The 22,958-nt window shown below is 37.2% G+C and overlaps 1 long non-coding RNA gene across 1 annotated transcript in view; it reads left to right on the plus strand.

Moving 5' to 3' along the window:
• Nucleotides 1-17,458, plus strand: part of LOC130682887 (uncharacterized) — a 36,939-nt gene extending 19,481 nt beyond the window's left edge. Inside the window, exons 3-4 of the long non-coding RNA XR_008996314.1 lie at nt 4,632-4,765; nt 17,326-17,458. This is a non-coding gene — a long non-coding RNA (uncharacterized LOC130682887). The remainder of the gene's footprint in view (nt 1-4,631; nt 4,766-17,325) is intronic.
• The last annotated feature ends 5,500 nt before the right edge of the window (nt 17,459-22,958 follow it).

The raw sequence follows: 22,958 nt of genomic DNA on the forward strand, positions 1-22,958 counted from the left end.
CAATGTCTACCCTATCTTACAATTTGCAGTTTGTACCTCTTTACCCACTTTTCCTATTTCACGCATTCCCTTACCTCCTTCCCTATGGTCACCAACAGTTTGTTATCTATATTTGTGGATCTATTTCTTTTCTGTCTGTTTGCTTTGTTTTTCAGATTCCACATATAAGTGATATCATGGTATTTGTCTTTCTCTGACTGGCTTGTTTTACTTAGCATGATACACTCTAGGTCCATCTATGTTGTTCCAAATGGCAATATTTCCTTCTTTTTATGGCTGAGTAATATTCCTTTGTGTATATTTACCACCTCTTCTTTATCCATCCATCTATCAGTGGGCACCTGGATTGCTTCCATATCTATGCTTATAGGTATTGTAAATAATGCTGCAATGAACATAGGTATGTATAATATATCTTTTCAAATTAGTGATTTTGTTTTCTTCAAGTAAATTCCCAGAAGTAAAATTGCTGGGTTGTATGATATTTCTTTTTCTTTCTTTTTGAGGAACCTCCATATTGTTTTCCACAGTGGCTGGACCAATTTACATTCCCACCAACATGTAGGAGGGTTCCCTTTTCTTCACATTCTTGCTAACACTTGTTATTTCTTGTCTTTTGGGTAGCGGCCATTCTGAATGGTGTAAAGTTATACCTCATTGTGGTGTTGACTATTATTTCCCTGATGATTAGTGATGTGGAGCATTTTATCATGTGTGTTGGCCATCAGTATTTTTTCTTTGGAAAAATGTCTGTTCAGGTCCTCTGCCCATTTGTTAATTGTATTATTTGATTTTTTGGTGTTAAATTGTATGAGTTTTTTATATATTTTGGATATTAGCTCCTTATTAGAAATATCATTTGCAAATATACTCTCCCATACAGTAGGTTGCCTTTTTGTTTTGTTGATGGTTTCCTTTGCTGTGCAGAAGCTTTTTAGTTTGATATAGTCCCACTTGTTTATTTTTGCTTTTTTTCCTGGGGAGACATATCTAGGAAAAAAATTCTCGTGATGATGTTCCTGAGATTCTTGCCTATGTTCTCCTAAGAGTTTTATGGTTCCAAAACTTACGTTTAGGTCTTTAATCCATTTCAAGTTTACTTTTATGTATGGAGTTAGATAGTAATCCAGTTTCATTCTCTTGCATGCAGCTGTCTAGTTTTCCCAATACAAATTATTGAAGAGAGACAGTCTTTTTCCCATTGTATATTCATAGCCTCTTTGTTGTATATTAATTGAACATGTATGTATTGGTTTATATCTGGGCTCTTTACTGTGTTCCATTGATTTATGGGTCTGTTCTTGTGCTCGTACCTTAATGTTTTGATTACTATAGTTTTATACTTTAGTTTAAAGTCATGAAACATAATCCCCTCAGCTTTGTTCTTCTTTTTTAGGGTTTCTTCAGCCATTTAGGGTCTTTTGGGGCTCCATGAGAATTTTAGGCTTATTTGCTCTAGTTCATTGAAAAATGCCATTGATATTTTGATAGGAATGGCACTAAATTTGTAAATTGCTTTAGGCAGGATAGCCATTTTGATTATATTAATTCTTCCTATCCATGAGCACAGAATAGATTTCCATTTATTTTAGCCTTCTTCAATTTCTTTCATTAGTGACTTATAGTTTTCAGAATACAGGTCTTATACCTCCTTGGTTAGGTTTATTTGTAAGGTATTTTATTCTTTTTTATGCAATTATAAATTGAGTTGCTTTCCTGATTCCTCTTTCTGCTAGTTCATTGTTAGTTTATAGGAATGCAACAGATTTCTGTAATTACTTTTGTATCCTGCAACTTTGCTGAATCGAGTTATTAGTTCTAATAGTTTTTGGTGGAGTCTTTAGGGTTTTCTATGTGTAATATCATGTCATCTCCAAAAAGAAGTGACAGTTTAACTTCTTTCTGACCAACTTGGATGACTTTTATCTCTTTTTCTTGTCTGGTTAGCATGGCTAGGACTTCCAGCACATGTTGAATAAAAGTGGTGAGAGTGGTCAATCCTGGCTTGTTTCTGATCTTAAGAGGAAAAGCTTTTAGCTTTTTGCCCTTGAGTATGATGTTAACTGTGGGTTTATTGCTTATGGCCTTTATTATGTTGAGGTACATTCCCTCTATACCCACTTTGTAGAGAATTTTTAATCATGAATGAATGTTGAATTTTTGTCAAATGCTTTTTTAGCATCTATCAAGAAGATCATATGGTTTTAATCCTATTTTGTTAATGTGGCATACCACATTGATTGATTTGTGGTATTGTTCCATCCTTGCATCCTTGAAATAAATCCCACATGACAATGCAGACTCTTGGTGCATTTTTAAATTTTGTTTGCTAATATTTTGTTGAGGAATTTTGCACTTATGTTCATCAGGGATATTGATCTGTAATTCTCTTTTTTTGTAGTGTCTTTGTCTGGTTTTGTTATTAGAGTGATACTGGCTTCATAGAATGAGTTTGGAAGTATTCCCTCCTCTTCTTTTTTTTAAGAAGGATGAGTATTAGATTATCTAATAATGTTTGGTGGAATTCATCTGTGGAGCCTTCTGGTTCTGGACTTTTGCTTGTTGGGAACTTCTTGATTACCAGTTCAATTTCATTACTAGTAATCAGTCTGTTCAGACTTTCTCTTTCCTCCTGGCTCAGTCTTGTAAAATTGCATGTTTCCCAGAATGTATCCATTTCTTCTAGGTTGTTCAATTTATTGACAATAATTTTCCTTAGAATTTTCTAATAATTCTTTGAATTTATAATTTCTTAGAGCTAGTTACATCTATATACAATAGAAAAACCTTATAAGGATGCATTCGTATATTACATATGTATATAATATCATCATTTATTAGAATATCATAGTTAAGTACACCGATTTAGATATATTCCAAGTCAGGTCATATTTCCACACAGAAAGTAACTAAATATTCTCTGTACATGGATTGTAGAAGTGTGATATAGCTTGAGACAGTAGAAACATCTTTAAGAGCCTAGGGTCTGGAGTCAGCTGTATTTGATTCCCACCTCTTTCAGTAGCCTTGGCAAAGTTGCTTTCAGACTCAGTTTCTTCAGCAGCAAAGTGGGGTGGTGGTAACAGTCTCATCCTCAAAGACTTATGGCATATAAAAGCCCTTTGTACAGAGCAGCTTGATCAAGACTGTAATGGTACCATCTCAGTCAGTTCTTGCTGAGCCAGCACTATGTAACAACTTCAAAGTCTGAGAGATTCCCAAAATAAAGGTTTATTTGTCACTGAAGTTACATGTCAGGAGCTGGCTGACTGCAGCTCTGTGAGGCTGAGTCCGTGTTACAGGCAGCAGATAGATGATGGGCCAGCTCTGCATGTCTGTTTATGCTGATAGGCCAGAAAAGTGGCCCCTGTTTGTTATATGTGATTTACATGGTGGAAGGCAGAATCTCAAGAGCAGTTGTGGTATGTATAGATAATTGTTTTATTCAGGGAGAGAAGTGAAAATTTGTGACAATAATACAATTTGCTGTATATTATAACAAAAACAACTTAATTTAGCTTGGCAAGAAAAGGGGAATTTTCTAAAAAGGACCATATTGCGGTATGTAATATAATCAAAGAATGGATGAACAACTAAATCGTAGAGAGGGTAGACACATAACTGGGCTTCAAGTGGGGAATGGAGTCTTGATACAGGTAGATCTCTGTATCTTTGCCATGCCAATGGGTGTTGTCTTCATTTTTCCCCCAAAGAAGATTAAATTCCATTACATGGCAAAAAACATATCTGTGGCTCCTGAGTCTCACATTCTCTCTCCAGTGAGGAGAGACTCCTTCTCTTCACCACTTCTGATTAGAGAAGTGCTGGGAAAAAATACTGATTGAAACAGATGTCTGTGTTTTGGTCCAACCTGAAACAGATATCCCATCAAATATTAGCCTAAGCTGGTTTCTACAGGATCATATGATGGAGAAGGCTGGTATGGGGACAAGATAACAGGTGTTCACCACACCAGAACATAGCAGATGTACATATTCAAGAGTTTTAAATTATTTCTAGAGCAGGTAGTATTTTTCTTTATACATCTAAATGTATTTTTTATGTAGTACACCATTTCTATAGAACAATTTTCAGTGACACAAGTTTAAACTTCCATATACAGTTCTGAATGGCCATTGGAGCCCAACGTACCTAGTTGAGAAGCAGGCTGCCCCGTCTGTAAAATGGGCATGAATATAATATGATGTCATGGTTTTTTAGTGTGAAATAATAGACATGAAGTGCTAGAACAGTGCTTGCTAAATAGCAAAAACACAGTAAATATTAAGTAGTTTTTTAGTGGTCTATATTGATGTCTAGTTGAAAAGTACATGCATATAACTATATATAAAACATTCATATAATGTATATATAAAAAATACATACATACATGGAAGTAATGGTCCCCTCAAAAAGGAGAAGGCCATTATGAGAATATTTTGTTTCTGTATTACTGTGGTAGTCCCTGCACTACATTTCATCTTAATGACTAAGCAGCAAACAGGACCTGGAAGGTACATACAGATGGTTATTCTGCTGTGGGTCCAGATGGCTTCTCTCTAGTCCCACTGCAGGTGTCTTCTGGGATCACCTTGAAGTGTGTATGTACAGTAACGTCTTTCTCTGCGCAGTGCAACAACCTAAGAGTACTACACAAGTCTGCAGAAGCTCTCTGAGTGAGCCAGGCACATGGTGGTGACGCACCACACAAGCTCTGCAGTACCGCCCTCCCAACCCCACCCCATCCTGTGTGCACCATCCTCAGGTGAGTAACTCCTTCTCTTAATTTTCAAAGTATCTTGAGATAATTATTTTTAACTAAGATACATCCACAGAGGGGAAATTTGTGAGGTTATTATAAGAAGTGAGTGTTTTGAATTTCTGACAATTTTTCATTATTTAGAAAAACTCCAGTGGCATTTCAATGGCATTCTCCAAGGGGAAATATAGCTTTTCAAAAGAGAAGACAGCATATTAAAGTGACTTATAAGACCATACCTTCATGTTACCTGGATAATGTCAGTAGCCACTTTTATTTACATACTTCATATTTCAAATATATGGAAATAGAAAAATTGCAACAAGACAGAACACACAGGTAGCTTTATAATATAGGTAAAGAGTATGGAACTGTATATGAAAGTTTATACTTCTATTACTGAAAATGGGTCTAGATCTTAGATCTACACTACTTTTAAAATAATCTTTGCTTATTTCTGACACACAGCAGATTTTTCATTTTGTTTTTTTTTTTTAATTTTTGAAAAACTGTAGAGATACCCAAAGTAGAATGGTACAATGGATGTCTGCATGCCATACTATAATAAGCATGTGTTAAACATATGGACATTTTTTCTCTCAATTACAGTGCCAATATCACCTCTAATGAAACCAGTCCCTATTGACATCATTCCTTGCTATCATGGACCCCACGTGTATGCTTCCCAAGAAATCCTGAAAATGTCATTTTCCGGTTAGTTTCTTCAAATCACAATCAAAACAGGCACCTCATGTTACATTTGGTTTTATATCACTTGGATGCCTTTTTTAAAATTGCTGAATTTATAGAATTTACAGTAAGATCCACCTTTTCTTGGCATACTATTTTATGAGTTTTGATAAATGTTTATCTTTGTTGTAACAACCACCATAAGATAGTTCAATCACTATAAAAAAAATTACTTTTGCTATCCCACCAGAGTGACACTCTCCCTTCAATAGCTACTGAGCTATTCTCTATCGCTGTAATTTTCCTTTGCCACCATGTCATAATCTAAAATAGTATTCCATAGCTTAGGTTTATACAACTTGTTTACCCATTAGCCAGCTAAAGGACATCTGGATTTTTTTCAATTTGAGGGGACTATAAATAAAACTGTTATATACCTTCACATACAGGTTTTTATGTAAATTTTTCATTTCTCTTAAGTAAATACCTAAGAGTAGAGTTGCTGAATCATTTGGTAAGTGCATGTTTAATTTTGTAAGAAATGATCAAACTCTTTTTCCAAACTGGGTGTATTATTTTGCACTCCCACCAGCCATGTATGAGTATTCTAGTGGCTTCCTATACGTGTTCACCAGCATTTTATCTTGTCATTATTTATTATTGTAGTCATTCTGATAAGTGTGTAGGGCTACATCTTTGCGCTTTTAATTTTCATGTTCCTGAGAATTAAACAATGTTGAGGATGTTTTTATTTGCTTACTTGCCTACCATATGTTTTCTTTAGTGAAATATCTGGCCCAGCACAAACACCACACAAGGATTAGTCTGGTAGGTGGGCAGTGTTTATATAGAGTTCAGTTCCCAGACACTTTGCTATGTGTATTTTGTCTGCTACCCATACACAGCTCAGGAGTGCCCCTGGAATTTAATGTCAATTCATACACAGGATTAGGGGTGCTCTTCTCCAGCACTCTGCAATCTGGGACTTGTCCTACAATTTCTGGCCTCTCTGTCTTTCCCATTCCTCTTCCCAGAAAGATGCAATTCTCAGAGTTTAGTTTCCCACGCTGAGGGGCAGTTCCACACAGCTGTAGCAGTCACTGCCATGTGTTATTATTCTAGTTCTGATTTGTCCCTAATCCACTCATTGTTAAATTTCAGTAGTTGCTTTTTATATTCTGTCCCAAGTTTTTCATTGTAATCAGCAGTACAGATGGGTTGCAGTCAGTTTAGCCCATCCAGGCCAACACTGGAAGTCACCTTGTATCTTGTAATGAGAATGTCTGCCCCCTCTTTTTCACTGTGCTATTGACTTTTTGAAGAAATTTTATCAGTTGACCTGGATCATGTCCCACAGTGTACATACTGTTATTCAACATTCTTTCACCCATGTGTTTCAGTAGATGGCACTGCCTACAAAGGCTGGTCTAGCTGTGTGACTGTGAACATGTGTCTCTATATCTTTGGGCCTCAGTTTCCTCTCCTGAAGGTATAATAATGGTAGTTACTGTGTAGATTTGCTGTAAGGAGTAAATGGAATAATGCCTGTAAAGATCTTAGCAAGATTTCTAAAACAAAGTCTTATATGTACAGAAACCTAAATACAGTGGTTTAACCAACAGGGATTTTCTTTAACTCAAGGAACTAGAAGCTCAGAGCTACATGGACCAAGGTTGGTGGGGCTGCCTAAGGATATCACGAAGGGCCCAAGGTCATCCAGGTCCTTGCTCCATCAGTCTGTTATATAAATGAGCCTCTGTGCACTGGCTTCTAGGCTGTTTATTTCTTCACTCCAGGCTGACACTCATTAGCTCAAAAGGCTGCCAATACTAAACTCAAATTTTTATGCATGCAATTATGTTAAAGATAGTTCAGCCAAGTAGATTGTTAGCCATTTAGAGCCTGCTTTGCATACCTCACAAAATCTCACTACATATCTAGCAATAGATAAGACAGAGCCTTGTGGTTATAAGACCTCAAGTTGCTACCAGTGCTTTGGAGCTCTCTGACCCAGAAACTCCCCATCACCTAGACCATGAGTCCACTCCCCAATTCCTACCTCCCCTGGGAGCTCCCTTGCCCTCCTCACCTTCTGGGTATTGGCCCCCTTGCTGTGAACTTCTGAACAGTTCCATTCTGTGGACCTCCCCCTCAGGCAACCATGTCCAAGTGTCATCCAATAAAGCGTATTGTGTGTTATACTGTGTCTCGTGGCCATATCGTTTTTCCTTGATCAACTCCAAAATCCCTTGAATTCCTACACACTCTAAGGATATGGCTTTACTCTCATTCTGCAGGCTGGCTGAGCCCCTTTCTGAAGGGTAAACAAAAAGGATGTGTGTCCTCTAACTGTATCATATTTTTATTAGGAACACAATAGTTTTCCTAGAAATGCCAATGAAATGTAAGTAGGTTCACTTATATATCATTATCCAGAAGAGTAACAGAACCTGGAGAGGTATTTAAAGCAGGAACATTCATACGCTGAACAGAGTTAGGTTTCCATAGGAAGCAAGAGAAGAATGGATATTACATAGACAACTGGTGTTGCTGGTCATCCAGGCAGTGACTTTTTTGGTACTTGAAGAGTGGTGCTGAGCCAAGTGCAAAGACATGGTCCATGTGCTAGAGAATAACGTGTTAATTTTCTTAGCACACAGATCGATGAGTTTGAAAACACACTTAAAACTTCACTATACCTCACATAGAGCTGGTTCTATTTGAAAATAAGTCTTCTGCATATTGAAAAAGAAGTGTCATTTTCTACTTTAATTTAATTTCCCAAATTGTTTACAACAGTTATTTTTCAGAGGAAAGGAATAGCTGAAGGAGAGGATATTTTTTTCTACTAGAAACATAGCCTCTCATAGAAGCATTATAGAATCATGCTGTATTTGTGGAAGTGGGGGAAAAATCATAGATATAAGAATATAAACAAACATAAGCTTTATTTTTCTCATCTTTCTCTTTTACCTAGTGATAGCTACTCATAAAAACTGCAAGAGGTAGAAAGAAGGGTTACAGCTTGAAACTATTCTCTATCACTGTGATTCAAGTGAACAGAATGTTCCCAAATTCAAGATTCAATATTTAAATAGTTTACAATGTGGAGCTCTTTTGTTGAAAATAGAGTAAACAAAAGCAGAGTTTCGCTTTGTTTTACCAAATGAGATACCTAAGTTTTCCTTTTTTTAAAAAATTTGAGCTAAAACTCACCAAGTTGAATGTATATTTTGCTGAAATTTGCTGTTTTATACAGTTACAACCATCACCAAAATTACATACACATTTCCCTCAACCTAAATAAAAGGCCAATATATAAAAAGCAATGGAATTTCTAAGTACTAAGAATTACAAAATGAAATAAATGGAAAAAACCTATTTACAATATCATCAAATATATTTAGGAATAAATTTAGTGAAAGGCACATAAGACTTCCACACTGAAAACTAGAAATTTTGCAAAGGGAAATTGAAGACCTTATTAATAGAGAGATGTACCATGCTAATGGATTATAAGACTTGATATTGTTAAAATGGTAATCCACCCTAAATTGAAATCAGGCAGCATTTAAGTTCAACTTTGTTCCTCTTTTCAAAAATTGTTTTGGCTGTTTTGGGTCCTTTCCCTTTCCATGTAAAATTAGAATTAGCTTGTCAATCTCTTCAAAAGCACCCAGTTAAGACTCTTATTGGAATTACACTGAGTCTATTGATATTTCATTGAACAATTTTGCATTTATGTTCATGAGGTATATTAATCTGTAGTTCTCATCTCTTGTGAGATCTTTGGTTTTGGACTCAGGGTAAAACTGGCTTCATGAAATAAATTAGGAAGTGTTTTTTTCCCTGTTTTTTGAAAGAATTTGTATAGGCTTGGTAATAATTTATTAGGATTTAACTGTGAAATTATCTGAGCTTTTTGTGAAATTTTTTAAGATTATGAAGTAATTTTTAAATTACTTAGGACTACTCATATTTGCTATTTCTTCTTGTGTCAGTTTTGGTCATTTATGTCTTTCAAGGAATTTGTCCATTTCATCTAGGTTGCCAAATTCCTGAACACAAAGTTGACCATAAAATTCCCTTTTTATCTTTTAATGGTTCAAGATTCTGTAGTGGTTCCCTTTCTTTCATCCCTAATATTGGTAATTTGTCTATTATTTTTTCCTATTCAGTCTAGCTGGAGTCTTACCTATTACATTAATATTTTCAAATACTAGCTTTTGGTTTGAAGATTTTTGTGTATCATTTTTCTGTTTTTTATTTTATTGATATCAGCTCTTTATTATCTTTATTATCTCCTTTTATTTTGTTCTGGGTTTAATTTAATCTCATTGTGGAAGCTTAGATTATTTACTTGAGACCTTTTTTATTTTCTAATGTAGGCATTTAATACTATTTAATTATATCAATTTTCCTCTATGTCTTGCTTTAGCTCTTCAGTAAAGTTTTGTATAATATATTTAATAAATTTTTATATAATTTAATAAATTCAGTAAATTTTTATATAATGTATTTTCATAATAACCTAGCCCAAAATGCTTCTGAATTGCTGTGACTTTTTTTCTTTGCCTTTGATCCAATGTTTACTAGAAGTAAATTTCCAGATACTTGGGGGTTTTCTGGTTGCATTATTGTGTTGTTGTAATTTAATTCCATTGCTAAGAGAACCTATTTGGTATGATTTCAGTCTACTTAAATTCATTGAGACTTGTTTTATGGGCCAAAATATAGTCTCTCTTGGTGAATTTCTATCTGCATTTAAGAAGTATGTGAAATATTTATTCTGCTATGGTGAAGTGTTCCATAAGTATCAATTAAGCCAAAGTGATTGATAATAATATTCAAATATTCTACATCTCTGATGACTTTTTGTCTTTTTTGTTTGTTTTTTTGGTCTGGTTCTATCAGTTGCCAAAAGATACGTTTAAATTCTCCAACTAAAATGTGGCATTAAATGTTCCTTTAAATTATTTTATCTCTCTTTGGGAATACAGTGTCTTTAAAATCTATTTTATTAGATATTAACATAAACCTCTGAGCCTCCTTATGCTTACTGTTTGCACTGCATATCTTTTTCCACCCATGTATTATCTGCCTCTTTGTGTCTTTACATTTAAATGGAATCCTGGCAGTAAACTTGTAGGCAGGTCTTGGTTAGTTTTGTTCATTTGTTTTTTAACCCATTTGGACAATCTTTCAGAGTGTTTACTCCATTAACATGCATTATAATTATTAACATAGTTTAGTTGGGTCTATTTCTTTAAGCATTGTGTTTGTCTCCTTGTTTGTTGTTACCTGGTTTCTCCTTTCCTGCTTTTTTCAGATTTTGTGAGTATTTTTAAAAGTCCACTTTAATATTTCTACTGACTCTTTTGCTATGCTTCCTTGTATTTTTTTTAGTAGATGGCCTAAGAATTACAATATACATCCTTAAATTAACATTGTCTACTTACAGTAAAAACATTACTACTATAACATTTGTTATCTGTGTTACAGTTACATAGATTATAAGCCTTGTAAGACAAGATTATATTTTTCTTTACACAGTTCAGTTGTTTATGAAGAAATCAGTAGGAAAGGGGGCAAAAAACAGTCTTTCATAACCTAGATATTCATCATTCCCAGTGCTCTTCTTTTTTTCCTGATGATCCAAGTTTTCATCTTCTGCTGTCATTTTCCTTCACCCTGAAGAACATCTTTAGCATTTATTATAATGTGGTATTCTGGTGACAAATTATTCTAATTTTCTTTTATGTGAAAATGTTCTGGACTCATTTTTTAAAAATATTGTGTGTGAGTATACAGATTAAGCAGACACCTTAAGCCCTGCCTTTAAAGACTTTCTGAACTTCTTTGTGAGGTAGAATACTTAATTAATATAACATTGTGATTTTCATATTTTTTCCACAGGTCTTTTCTCCTTTCCCCTCTCCTTCTTTGAGTGGATATTTTATCCTCATACTTTGACATACGATTCAAATATCATCTCTTCTGTGAAGTCCTCCTTTATTCCCTTAAAAAGAGTTTTCTCTTCTGCCTACTCTGCTAGCCAGAGAAGTGCTATTTTCTTAGTCTTCATATTTATATAATATGTATTAAATCTCAAATAGGAAAAGAACAAATGATAAGCATAGATGGTGAAGATATCCTAAATGAGAGCATATCTTATCTGAATATTCCTTTCTACTATGAATTCCATTTTCCCACCACTTAGAATTTCAGCATGCAACTACGCTTTTCTTTCATTTATTGATCCAATTATGAACTCATCCACTAATGAAATTTTCATGTGAGTTCGCACTGCTGTCACTATGAGGTCTTTACAGATTGGACGTACTCTTATTTCTCCTATATTTATACATATGGTATTATTTATTTTCTTCTGGGTAGTGCTCTTGGTTCTTCCACAGTGACCATCCCAATAAATGGAATACCAGATGAAACTGGAAAATCATCAGGAGAGTTTCAGAACACCTCTTGATGATGCCTGAAACAATGTCTGGCTCTGGCCCCAAATGCAATGCAGCACAGAGAGGTCTGAGAGAATATACAACAGCCTTGGCAGTTGCCTTTATTCTTAAATGATATTTCCAATAGAGAGAGAATTCTGGGTTGACCATTGTTTTCTTTCAGTATATTCAAAAGGTTATTTCATACTTTGCTGTCTTCCATGTTTTCTGATGAGAAAGTGCCAATTAATCATCATTAATCCTCTGTAGCCAGCATGTCAGTGTTCAAGATTAACTCTGTGTCTTTGGCTTTTAATACCCACCATCATGTGACTTAGCCTTAGTTTTTCTGTGTTCATTGTGGTTGTTTTTTTTATAGGATCTTGTATCTAACAGTTCCATCTTTCATCAAATTTAGGAAATAGTCAGCTCTTATTTCTGCAAATATTTTTTTCTGCTCCATTCTCTCTCCTTCTCCTTCTGATATTCCTGTTATATGTATGTTTGATCATTTTATCTGTTCTAATAAGACATTATTTTTCAAAACCTTTTCTGTTTTCTCTTTTGATAATTTCTGTTGCCCTTTGAGTTTACTTAGTCTTTCCTTTGTCATGTCCATTTATTAAGTTTTTCCAGTGAATTGTTTTATCATAACCCTAAATTTCAGTTCTATAATGTCCATTTGTTTCTTATCATATTATTTTTATTTCCCTGCTGAAATTTCTCATTTCTCTGCAGAAATTCTCATTCATGGAAAACATGTTCTGTTTTACTTCATTGGCAATTGTGACAGTAGCTGTTTTAATGTCCTTATGTGTTCTGGTTCATCTCCAGGTCAGACACAATTCATTTCCTTTTCTCTTGAGAATTTGTTCCATTTGCTTGGATCCTCATATGTTGGATAATTTTGAGGGTATCTTAGACATTATGAATGTTAACAGATCCTGGATACTGTTATTTTCTCTGATCATGCTGCTTTCTTTGTTTTAGCAGATAATTTTGTTGGCTAGCCTTGAAATGCAAATTGTTTCTTGAGACGCATTTCAGTTTCAGTTCAGATGTTTTTGTCTTTAGCTGAGCTGCTCCGAGTCTGTTCAATGCATGCCTGTTGCTGGGGTCAGTCTGAGATATTGTGGATAGAGATGGGGGAATCCCTTCTCTGCCTCTTTCCCTTCCAGGCTCACCCACACTCTCTGCAGCATTCAGTTTCCTGGCTTCACTATGATTTCTTAGGCCAGACACATTAAGTTTTATCATGTGTGCCCCTGCCACTACTGTGCGAGCCATGTAGATTACACTTAGCCCCAAACCAAAAGCCATGGAGATGGAAGCTTATGGGTATAGGTTGTGTGTCCTCCTGCAGCTACATGTACATTTTCCATCAGCATCTGTCTGCTCTTTTCACTCTCCAGTACCATAAGGTAATCATCTTACTATGTCCTGGTTTTACTGTTCTTTCCTGCAGGACGAGGGCTCCTTCAGTAGGGTCTTAGCCTATTGGACCCATAATCAGAAGTCTCTGCATGAGTTTATTTTTAAAATAATTCTGCACCCAGATAAAAAGCCTCATCATATGTATCTTAAAAATACTTTTTAATCTACATATATAATGGTAGGAAGGAGTTTAAAAAGCTATCTTGTTGACTTTCTGAAATAAATCAGTTAAAATAGCAAATCAATCAATAAATGCTTGAGTGGCGAAGCTTCTCTAATCCTCACAGTGGAAGCAGAGTAGGATAATTTCTGAAATAGCAAGTGTTTACTGAGTGCTTGTATTTGCTCCCCAGACTAGCATGATAATTTAGGTACTATTTTCATCCCTGCCTTACAGCTGAGGAAATAGAGGCATAGAAACTTAAGTAGTGTGATCAAGGTCACAGAGTGAAGGAGTCTGGACAATTAAAGGGAATCTGGGAACAGCCAGGACTCGCCCTTGCATGCTCCAGGCTTAACTTTGATCGACTATCAACCTCCAGCATAATGTGGTGCCCAAAACTCGGAGCAAGTGGAAAATTAGCTTGTAGAGATACATAAGGACAGGCTCAGAGAGTGTCATCCACTCTTGCAAGGAGAGCAGAAAATAACCTACCCTAGAGAGGAAATGCAGAAGTCACCAGAAGGGGCCCAGGGTTGAGGTGGGAAGGCTGCAGAGTGCAGGACCTCATAACCTGAGGTGCTGTGGGGACACAGCCAACTAAGAGCACCAGCGCAAGGTTCAAGACTAGCAGAAGGCATCAGCCACACTCCAGTAGACACCAGGGCAGGAGGTCCAGAAGAGGCAACATTCAGGGCAGTGGACCTTCTGCCACCACCACAAGCCACTTCTACACTCAGATGCCACCAGGGAGAGAAGACCGTGAAGGAAGACAGACCCTTGAAAGAAAGCTCTGAAAGGAGTTTGAGCTTTGCATTGATTGAATACTCTCAAGACTTTTTAAAATTAAAAGTAACATAATAGCTAGCAAGTTTAAAGTGTTATTTTCCCTTATTCACAGTCAATAGGAAATGTTAAAGTAAGACAAAGTCAGTTACAGAAAAATTTTGACTTTATGATTTTTTTTGCACACATGAGTCTTGGCAGTTTGTGCATTTTGACCCTCCTTTCTCACACCAGCAAATGGATATTTGCAATGCAATGTGTTATTTTAGACAACAAAGTCTTCTGAGAGGATATGGCATCTAAGCTGAGAAGGTCTAGGGGAAGCCTCAGTGAAGCCCGGGAAGAGATTGTTGGTGGAAATGTGAAGGTGTTTCAGGACCTTCAATTATTTCAGCTAATTGAAAGATTTAGGAGTAAACAGGATTTGTATACTGTTTAAGTATACTGTTGTAAACTTCAAATGTACTCCTAGGGCTAGAACTTTCAGGATAAGAGAGAAAACAAAATTGACAATAAAAATTAAGAAGAGGTAGATCATGAAGGGAGTTTCTTAGTTCCCCATAAATGAAACAAATTACACATAACCTCCCATAAAAATACAACAGGATTATTATGGGACTAGAAAAGTTGGTTCTAAAGTTAATAATGAAAAATGCTAAGAAAATGAGAACATTTTTGAGAAGTAAGAGTAATAAGGAATCACTTATTTATTATAACATATTACAAACTATAATGTACTAAAAAATAGTGAGGTAATAGTGCTTGAGTAGATTGATCAAAGAAACAGAATAGAAAGTCCAGAATTAGACTCAGATACACATGGTAATTTAATACATATTAAAGGTGGCATTTCAAATCATTGGGAGAGAAATTTATTATATAGTCCATTGTGTCTGAACAGCTAGACAAAATAATAATAAAGCTGGATCCATGCCACACAATATATGCCAAAATAAATGCAGAGTTTCAGATGAACATGTTTTAAATGTTAAAATAAAACCATTAAAATTCTGGAAGTCATAAAATACTGTTTTGAAAAAAATAATCTGACCAGAAAGAGGCTCTTTCTCAATATGATGCAAAACTCAGAAGCCAACACTTTTTGATAAATCTGATGACATAAATTGGTCATAATGAAAAATGCCATAAGCAAAGTCATAACAATGACAAGCTAAAAACAAAAACAAGAAAACTCATGGCACAGATAAAAGAGTGGCTTCCTTAATGGAAAGAGAATGACCAACAGTATAATAGATACTGGGCAAAATATATATTGTCAATTCATAAAAAAAAGCAAACATGAATACTAAAACATATGAGAATGTGTTTAATGGCACTTTTATTAAGAAAAATGTGGACTAGAATTACCAGCACACACTAGTTTCCACTTCTGAGGTGGACAAAAGTTACATGCAGAGGCTCCCTGGACTTTCTGGGGACAGGGAGATGCCGGTCCTTCTGGGAGGAGCGTGACCTGGCTGGTCTGCAAGGCAGTGATTCTCAGCACTGTCTACACCTTTGCATTCCTGCAGCCTGAGAGAATTCCCAGTGCTCAAGGAATAACCCATATCTTTGTGGTAGGTCCTGGCATCAACATTTTTAAGCTCCCTGGGTGATTCCAACGTGCAGGCAGGTTGAGAATCATTGCTTGGAGGAACTTAGGGATTTAGCCTACAGATATATACCACATGTGAAATGAAGCATGGTTTGCAGTAACAAAGACAGACACTATGGTAAACATGTGTCAATGAGGCATTAGTGCTTTCATCTAATGGAAAACTAAGCAGAAGGCAACTCTGTATACACTGATGAGGGCTGCCATAGGTACAGTATTTTTAGTTGAAAAAGTAAGGTTTAAAAAACATGTGGCTGGAGTATCACCATTTGTGTACACATGAAGACTAGGTGTACCTAGGCTTGTATATGTGCAAAGATCATGGAAGAAAGTGGTCATCGGGCCTGTCTCTGGGGAGAGCAGCTGCATGGCTGGGAAGGGGATGGGCAGGCCTGCTTTGTACTCTGTAACAGTTAGTTCCTTTTGGATTTTGAGCTTTGCACATATATTAACTGTTTCTTAAATAACTTATTAAAAAGCAGATGTGGGCATAGTTTCTCAGACAGATAGGGAATATTGGTCCTGGATAGGTCTTTAAAATATTTAAAGTCACCGTCAATATTTGAAAATCAATAGCTATATGTAAAAATCCCACTTTTTCATCTTTCTTTATAAAAATGAGAAAAATCTAGCAGCACTGGGACTACGTTGCTATAGCAGAATGAGCTGGGTGAACGTGGTCGGTGCCACTGTCCCCTTTAGATAGGCCATAAGGCTCCCATCAATCACAGGAACCTTCTAAATTAGGGACTCTTGAGGCAGGGATTTTATTGTGTTTATATTTTACTCTTCAAGAATAGTGTCTACTACATAGGAAATGCTCAATAATTTCTATTTTAAAATGGAACCAAAATTTCCATATTAATTAGAAACTCTAGTTTACTGGCAAGAAAGGGCAAAGGAGAGCAGTATAAGAGAAGGCTACTGCAATGAAACCACTCCAAGTTTACAATGAAATAAACTGCTGTTAACATGCAATGCATGTGTGTTGTGTTTAGAGAAGGCCCAGTTAGTCTTCTCTATGATGCTGCAGAGCTAACATATACCAAAAAAAACAAAGGTATGTGAAGAGTGGAAATTAATGTTTCCAGATAAATGTTTCTGGGGAAATGGGCTTTTCTTTCAGAAAGACTTTGCTTATTTACCAATGCATTCCAGAGAAACTAATTTGTAATCTGTCAGGTGAACTTATGAGTTAATACATCCATTTTCCTCTCACCAAAAAAAATAAAATGCCTATCATCCAAGTATGCAATTCAGAGAATGGAAATTGGCACAGGAACTAATTACAGCTCACAAAGAAAAAAAAATCTGCTGTTTTGATGAATATGTGTTGTCCTCACATTTCTGTTATTTCCGTTGGTAATTGCAGAAAATAGTTTGAGTGAGAACAATTGTTATGGTTCTCTCCGTATTTCTATTCTAGGTTATGAATAAGGCAGTGTTCTTGGCAAATATTTTGGAATCCATTCGGAAAGAGGGAATGATGAAAACTCCAGAAGATAAGCTTTTCTTGCTTCAATATCTCTCCTGCTTTAAATTGTTTGTTCAATAAAAAATATATGTGATGTGTGTTATGAGACTCAGAAACTTGCTTACACTTTCAGTCTTGCCTGAACAAAAATTCATCAAATATCTTTTTGAACACAAAAAAGGTAGAAAACTATGCACTCTGGGTTTGTCAGTAAAGGTTAGGGTCCATTCAGAAGGTCTGGCCTGCAACCAGCTGTTTCTTTTTGGAGGACATTAGGCACATTCTCTGGCAGACTTTATTTTGAAATTTTTTAAACATTCAATTCCAGGGTATCATTGTAATCCAAGAGCCTACTGTTACCCCAGCTGTTAGGATGAGGAGTTTGATGGGGTCTAAAGAATGTGAAAACAGAAGAATTAATATATAAAGGGAGGTTTGTTTTAAAACAGCATGAAAGTGCCAGTATTTTATAGATTTATAACCATGAATTTTCAAATAAATTTCACTATTTATTCCATTATGAGCTAAAATCCTGCTTGCTTCTGGCATACATTTTGAATTTAAAACCACATTTTTCCTTTTAACTAATGTAACAGATGATGCCTGGGACCTCAGGGGACGTCTAAAACCCTTGAGCAGTCACAGAGTTGCCAAAACACTGTGGATCTTAAGTGAAACCAAAATAAGATGAAACAGAAAAAATTAAATTTGTATTTGAAATAGATTAATAAAACTTGTCTTAAAGGCAGATTCCTGGGATAGAAAGAAATTAATCAGAACGAGTAAAATAGATTAGTAAGAAAATTATGAAGATCTATTCAGTTGATTATAGGGATTTACAAGTTTTTTCCCTCCCTGATTTTATATGGATTTCCTGTCCCTTGACATAGGTGTTTTATTACTGATACCATTAGGTTTACCAGCTCTAGCTAAGTTTGTGGAAAAGAAAGATTTTCCTCAGATAACTGGACAAAAAGAGGGAAGGAGGGGAAAACTAAAGGTTATGTATATAAGTATATAAGAAGGGTAAAGCCTTTTGTGAAATAACTTGAGTTGATGACAGAACCAAACACGGGAGCAGGAATGGGTATGAGCCCATCAAGAGAAAAAAGGAGCCCACCGTCTGGAAAGTGAGGTTGTCTGAGGTCTGCCCATCACTGAAGAAACACAGAACAAAGACACAGGATTGGTTAGTGCTTCAGGAAGCTGGGAACCAGCTGTTTTTCAAACTGTTTCAGGGCCTTCTGTTGAAGTTAGCATGTAGCAGGGGTTCGTAAATATTTGTGGGATGAGTAAGTGTACAAATGAATGGGCAAATGTGTCCTGACTCCTGGCGGAGCCTGCATGTCTACAATCGCAACACACACACACACACACACACACACACACACACACACACACACACACACACAGTGTGTCTTCCTCCCCAAAGAATGCAGAGGTTGGTGGGGGAGGACTGGGCAGGAAGCCCCCCATCCAGGTGCCTGGCTCTTCTCTGCCACCCTCTGGGAGCATGGCCCAGTCTTGAGCTGTGCACCCGTCCCTAAGTCTTGTTTCTCTACCACCCCAGGCTCTGAAGATACTTTCCAAGGTTTATCCTTGCACTTGAATATGAGATAGAGGGGCACGGAAAGGTCAAGGCAACTCTTCCAAGAAGACTTGGCAAGAACTGATCTCTGACCCATTTAAGTCAATCATGGTTAATATTTTGAAGTATTTTCTTATAAGTTTCCTTTTTAATTTTTACATAGTCTTGATAATAGGCATAACTAATATTTTATTTGGTAAGAAGGGCTTTATTGTAACCATTTTTCCATGGTGAAACATGAGACTAAGTGTGGCTAACCCTTGTGGTTAGTAAGTGACAGAGCCAGGACTAGGAGCCAAAGAATCAGATTACTTGGTAATTTGTCTTGTGACCAGTTGATAATTAGCATGCTGACATCTATCTAGGTACATATTTCATTACAGGCATAGCTTCGAGCTGAGCATGGATCTCAGGCCCCTATAGCCCTTGTTGTCAAACTCCACCTATAAACTTGGCCTTGTCTTAGATTACCATGTTGCCCTCAGACCAGTGCTGCCCCTTTCCTTGGTGTCCATTCCAGTTATACCCAGGCTGGGGCCTTCTGGCCATTGTGCAGTTCCCTCCCAATGGCCCTGGTGGCCTGCTCCACACATCCCTGGGAGGAGACTCCTGACCTGCTTCACTCCAAGTCTCCACTTTCCTCCCACTAGTCTCTGTCTTCTGTCTCTAAACTTAATACTAATGTCATTTATTCAGGATGAACACTTACAGGTGTAGACATGTTAGTTGTGAAGATTCAACAACAAGCAAATCAGAGTCTTGCTTTCATGATGTTCACAGAATGTCAAATACGATCCACATTGGACAAGGATGACGAAGGTGAGATGATGGCCCTAAAATGAGGATCACAGGCTCCTCCAAGCTGATCTAGACCAGGGAGCAGAGCCCAAGGCTCCTGACGAACTTTTGGATGACACTGTCATTTGCACACGAGTGTGGAATTTGCACACCTGCAGCTGGGTCATGTGAGGTTCTAGCCTGTCCCTTCCCACTCTTTGCAGTAATAAATCACAGACCACTCTCATGTCATGATGTGACAAAAATAGTAACTCTTGTAAACACATCTATTATTTGTAGTGTATCATGCATTTAAATTGAATATATATTTTTTACAGTTTGTTTTTTCCTTTAACTCACACCTTTCCAAGAACACTTGTGTTTTATAAAAGGCAGTCTACTAGAAATGGGTTAATATATAAATGAGTTACCCTAGCAGCAAACTGCACTCAAGGCTTAACCAGAGCATAAAAGAATGTTTTAGAAGTATACTACTGATGGATTCTGTTAATTCAGTTTTTAGAATGTGGTTCACCCATCTGAACTGCTTCAGCGTGTGTCCATCGGAGGGCTTTCAAGAGGCACCTAATTCCTTAGTCTATCCTGGACCCACTGAGTTCTTTGTGAGTGTGGCTGAGTGAAGAGGGTTTCAGTTTCCAACGTGCCCCAGCTACTTTAGTGACTTGGAAAAATCTGGAGACCTGTGCTGGTCATACAATGGCACGGTGAGGGCTGTTGCTGCAAATCCCAGTGTTCCTGCCAGAGCAGGAGGGAACTGCTGTGCAATAGGTTTAGGCGGGGGAGGCAGGGAACAGCAGCTGAAAAGAGAAACTAGAATGACAATGTAAAACTATAGTTTGGCTTTTGCCCAATAAAAGAAAGAGCCTGATTATATTGCATATTTTAGGATTCTCTTTCTATTCCACTGAAAATGAGGAGATAAAAAGCTTCTCTTTGTCACAAGAAATCGATATTTTAGTGCCATTTCTGCCTAGCACAATGTTTTTCTGCGATAGCCTTAGAGTAATTACAGAAAGAATTTGAATCCATGTTTAATTCTTTAAAAATCATCTTTTGCTTCTAAAAGGTATAAAAAAGAACATACAGATGAACATATTAATCACAGCTACTATTTCCAGGGTCTAAGTGAAAAGAAGTATTTATGTTAATGGTGTATGTGGCTGAGCATACAAGTCTAGAAATATTCCTGATTACCAAAATCATCTCTTCAGCTGCAATAAGAGTGTAACTGCAAGAATAAATTGACATAACAACACACCCCATCCAAATTACCTTTCTGAGATTAAACCATTGCTCTTCGACTCAGGGTTACAGAATATATATTGCCAGTCACAACACTTAGACCATGATTGAATCAGCCAAACTGTTTAGCCACTCTCTGAATTAATTTGGAAAGTCCCAAAGGCATCCAGCTGGGCTCCCTGGAGAATCAAACCTTATAAAATTATTCCTTATTCACTGACAGTAAAATCTCTTGCAATCAGTTTCTTAGTTGAAAGTTGGCACGAGTTATTCAAAGCATGTCATCACACACAGGCTACCAGAGCACTAGATGCCAAATATCATGCAACCATAAATATAACAAATTATGTCAAAATCAGGCAGGGAGACTATTTATTGCTCATCCTGCAGTGGCCCGGGTTCTTGAAGAGTATTTCAGAGCCAAGGGAGGGGAAGTCTTGGCAATGGTACACCAGTCGGTGTCTCGTGTCAAAGTCACATTAAACAGAATGAGACCAACTGTCTCAGATTTCTTGTCTACTATTCTTCCTTCCATAAAGTAGGACAAACTCTTTCCATTACATGTACAAAAGATGCTCAGATCAGTATACCATTTCCAAAGATGAAGAAAGACTCCATTATGGTTAATTCTGAATTACAACCATCAATGCAAGTGATTTTTTTCAACCGATTTCATAAACCTTGTGAACAACAGACAAGTTCTTCCCACCAGTCAAAAAAAATACAGAAACGAATACCTAAGTATCTAGGGGTGTCAGATCAGAACCACAGGAGCCTCAGAGTGAATCTGAACCTGGATATCAGTTTCCAGGGCTTCTGTTAGGTTTTAGTCAGGGGAAAACAAATTAGAAAGAGCTTCTGAGCTGAAAAGGGTGCCCTCTGATATGGAGAGCTGAGGTCTCTCCACATTACTGCGTATTTCTTCTATTTGTCAGAATAAAATGCTAGTAAGCACGGAGACCCAAACACAGTATTCCAAACTGCTAATGGAGTTTTTGATGGCACTGTGTTTATCGGTCAGATGTAAAGAAAGAAGATGAAATAAAAGTTTTAGAAACACCACCAATCAGGAATATCACCACACAGCATGTCTTCATCCTGGAATGACAACACTCAGAACAATAATCATTACTGCCTCACCAGAAAGCTAAACTAAGGTGTCACTTAGCGTGGGCACCCTGACAGGCCACAGCTCTGGCCCCTGGCCAAGGCTGTCCTCCTCATCACCCTCACCGGCAGCAGGTGTCCTCAAGCACCTGCTACATGCTTCATCCCTAGGCATTCTTTTAATTACTCCAGCATCTGTTTGTTTGGGTCCTTCAGGAAACACCCAGCAAAATGGGGTTAGATCTGCAGGAGATTTATAGGGAACACAGGTTTGAGGGGGATGAGGAGAGAGTTGGGGAAGGTCACCATGCAGGACTAACTGCAGGGAAAGATCGGGAGAGAAGGAAATTAGGTGCAAAAGTCTTAGACCACAGCACAGTTTTTAATAAAGCCACCAGAGAGTCCCTGAACGAAAGCTGCTTGTGAGAAGAGCCCACATCCGCCAGAATAAGTATGCCTTCCTCTCCCTGCCATGCTCCGTCCTTGGCTGCAAGCCGCAGTGCAGAGTGAGGCCGTGGCCAGAACAAGGCGTGCATCAGAGCACAGCAGCTGGGCCATACGTCAGCGGCACTTCCTGCGGTCAGGGACCGGAAAGGGACAGTTTCATGTTCTCTCAGTCTGGGTCCAGTAAGAAGTGAGGAACCACACAGTGAGTTGAAAAGGAATCTCTTAATATAAAGAACAACTAAACTCTGATTTAAAAAAAAAGTGTTTCTAAAGTACAAAGACTCTCTATACTGTGCCCTACGGCTTAAGGAGAGACTGGAAAGGGGTCTTCCCCAAGGCTGGGGTGCAGACCTTGTTGCAGAAGGTGTAGCTTAGCCCCAAGAGAGCCAGGGCATGGGCTGCT

This window comes from Manis pentadactyla, chromosome 3 (assembly GCF_030020395.1).
Source record: "Manis pentadactyla isolate mManPen7 chromosome 3, mManPen7.hap1, whole genome shotgun sequence".
Lineage (NCBI taxonomy): Eukaryota > Metazoa > Chordata > Mammalia > Pholidota > Manidae > Manis > Manis pentadactyla.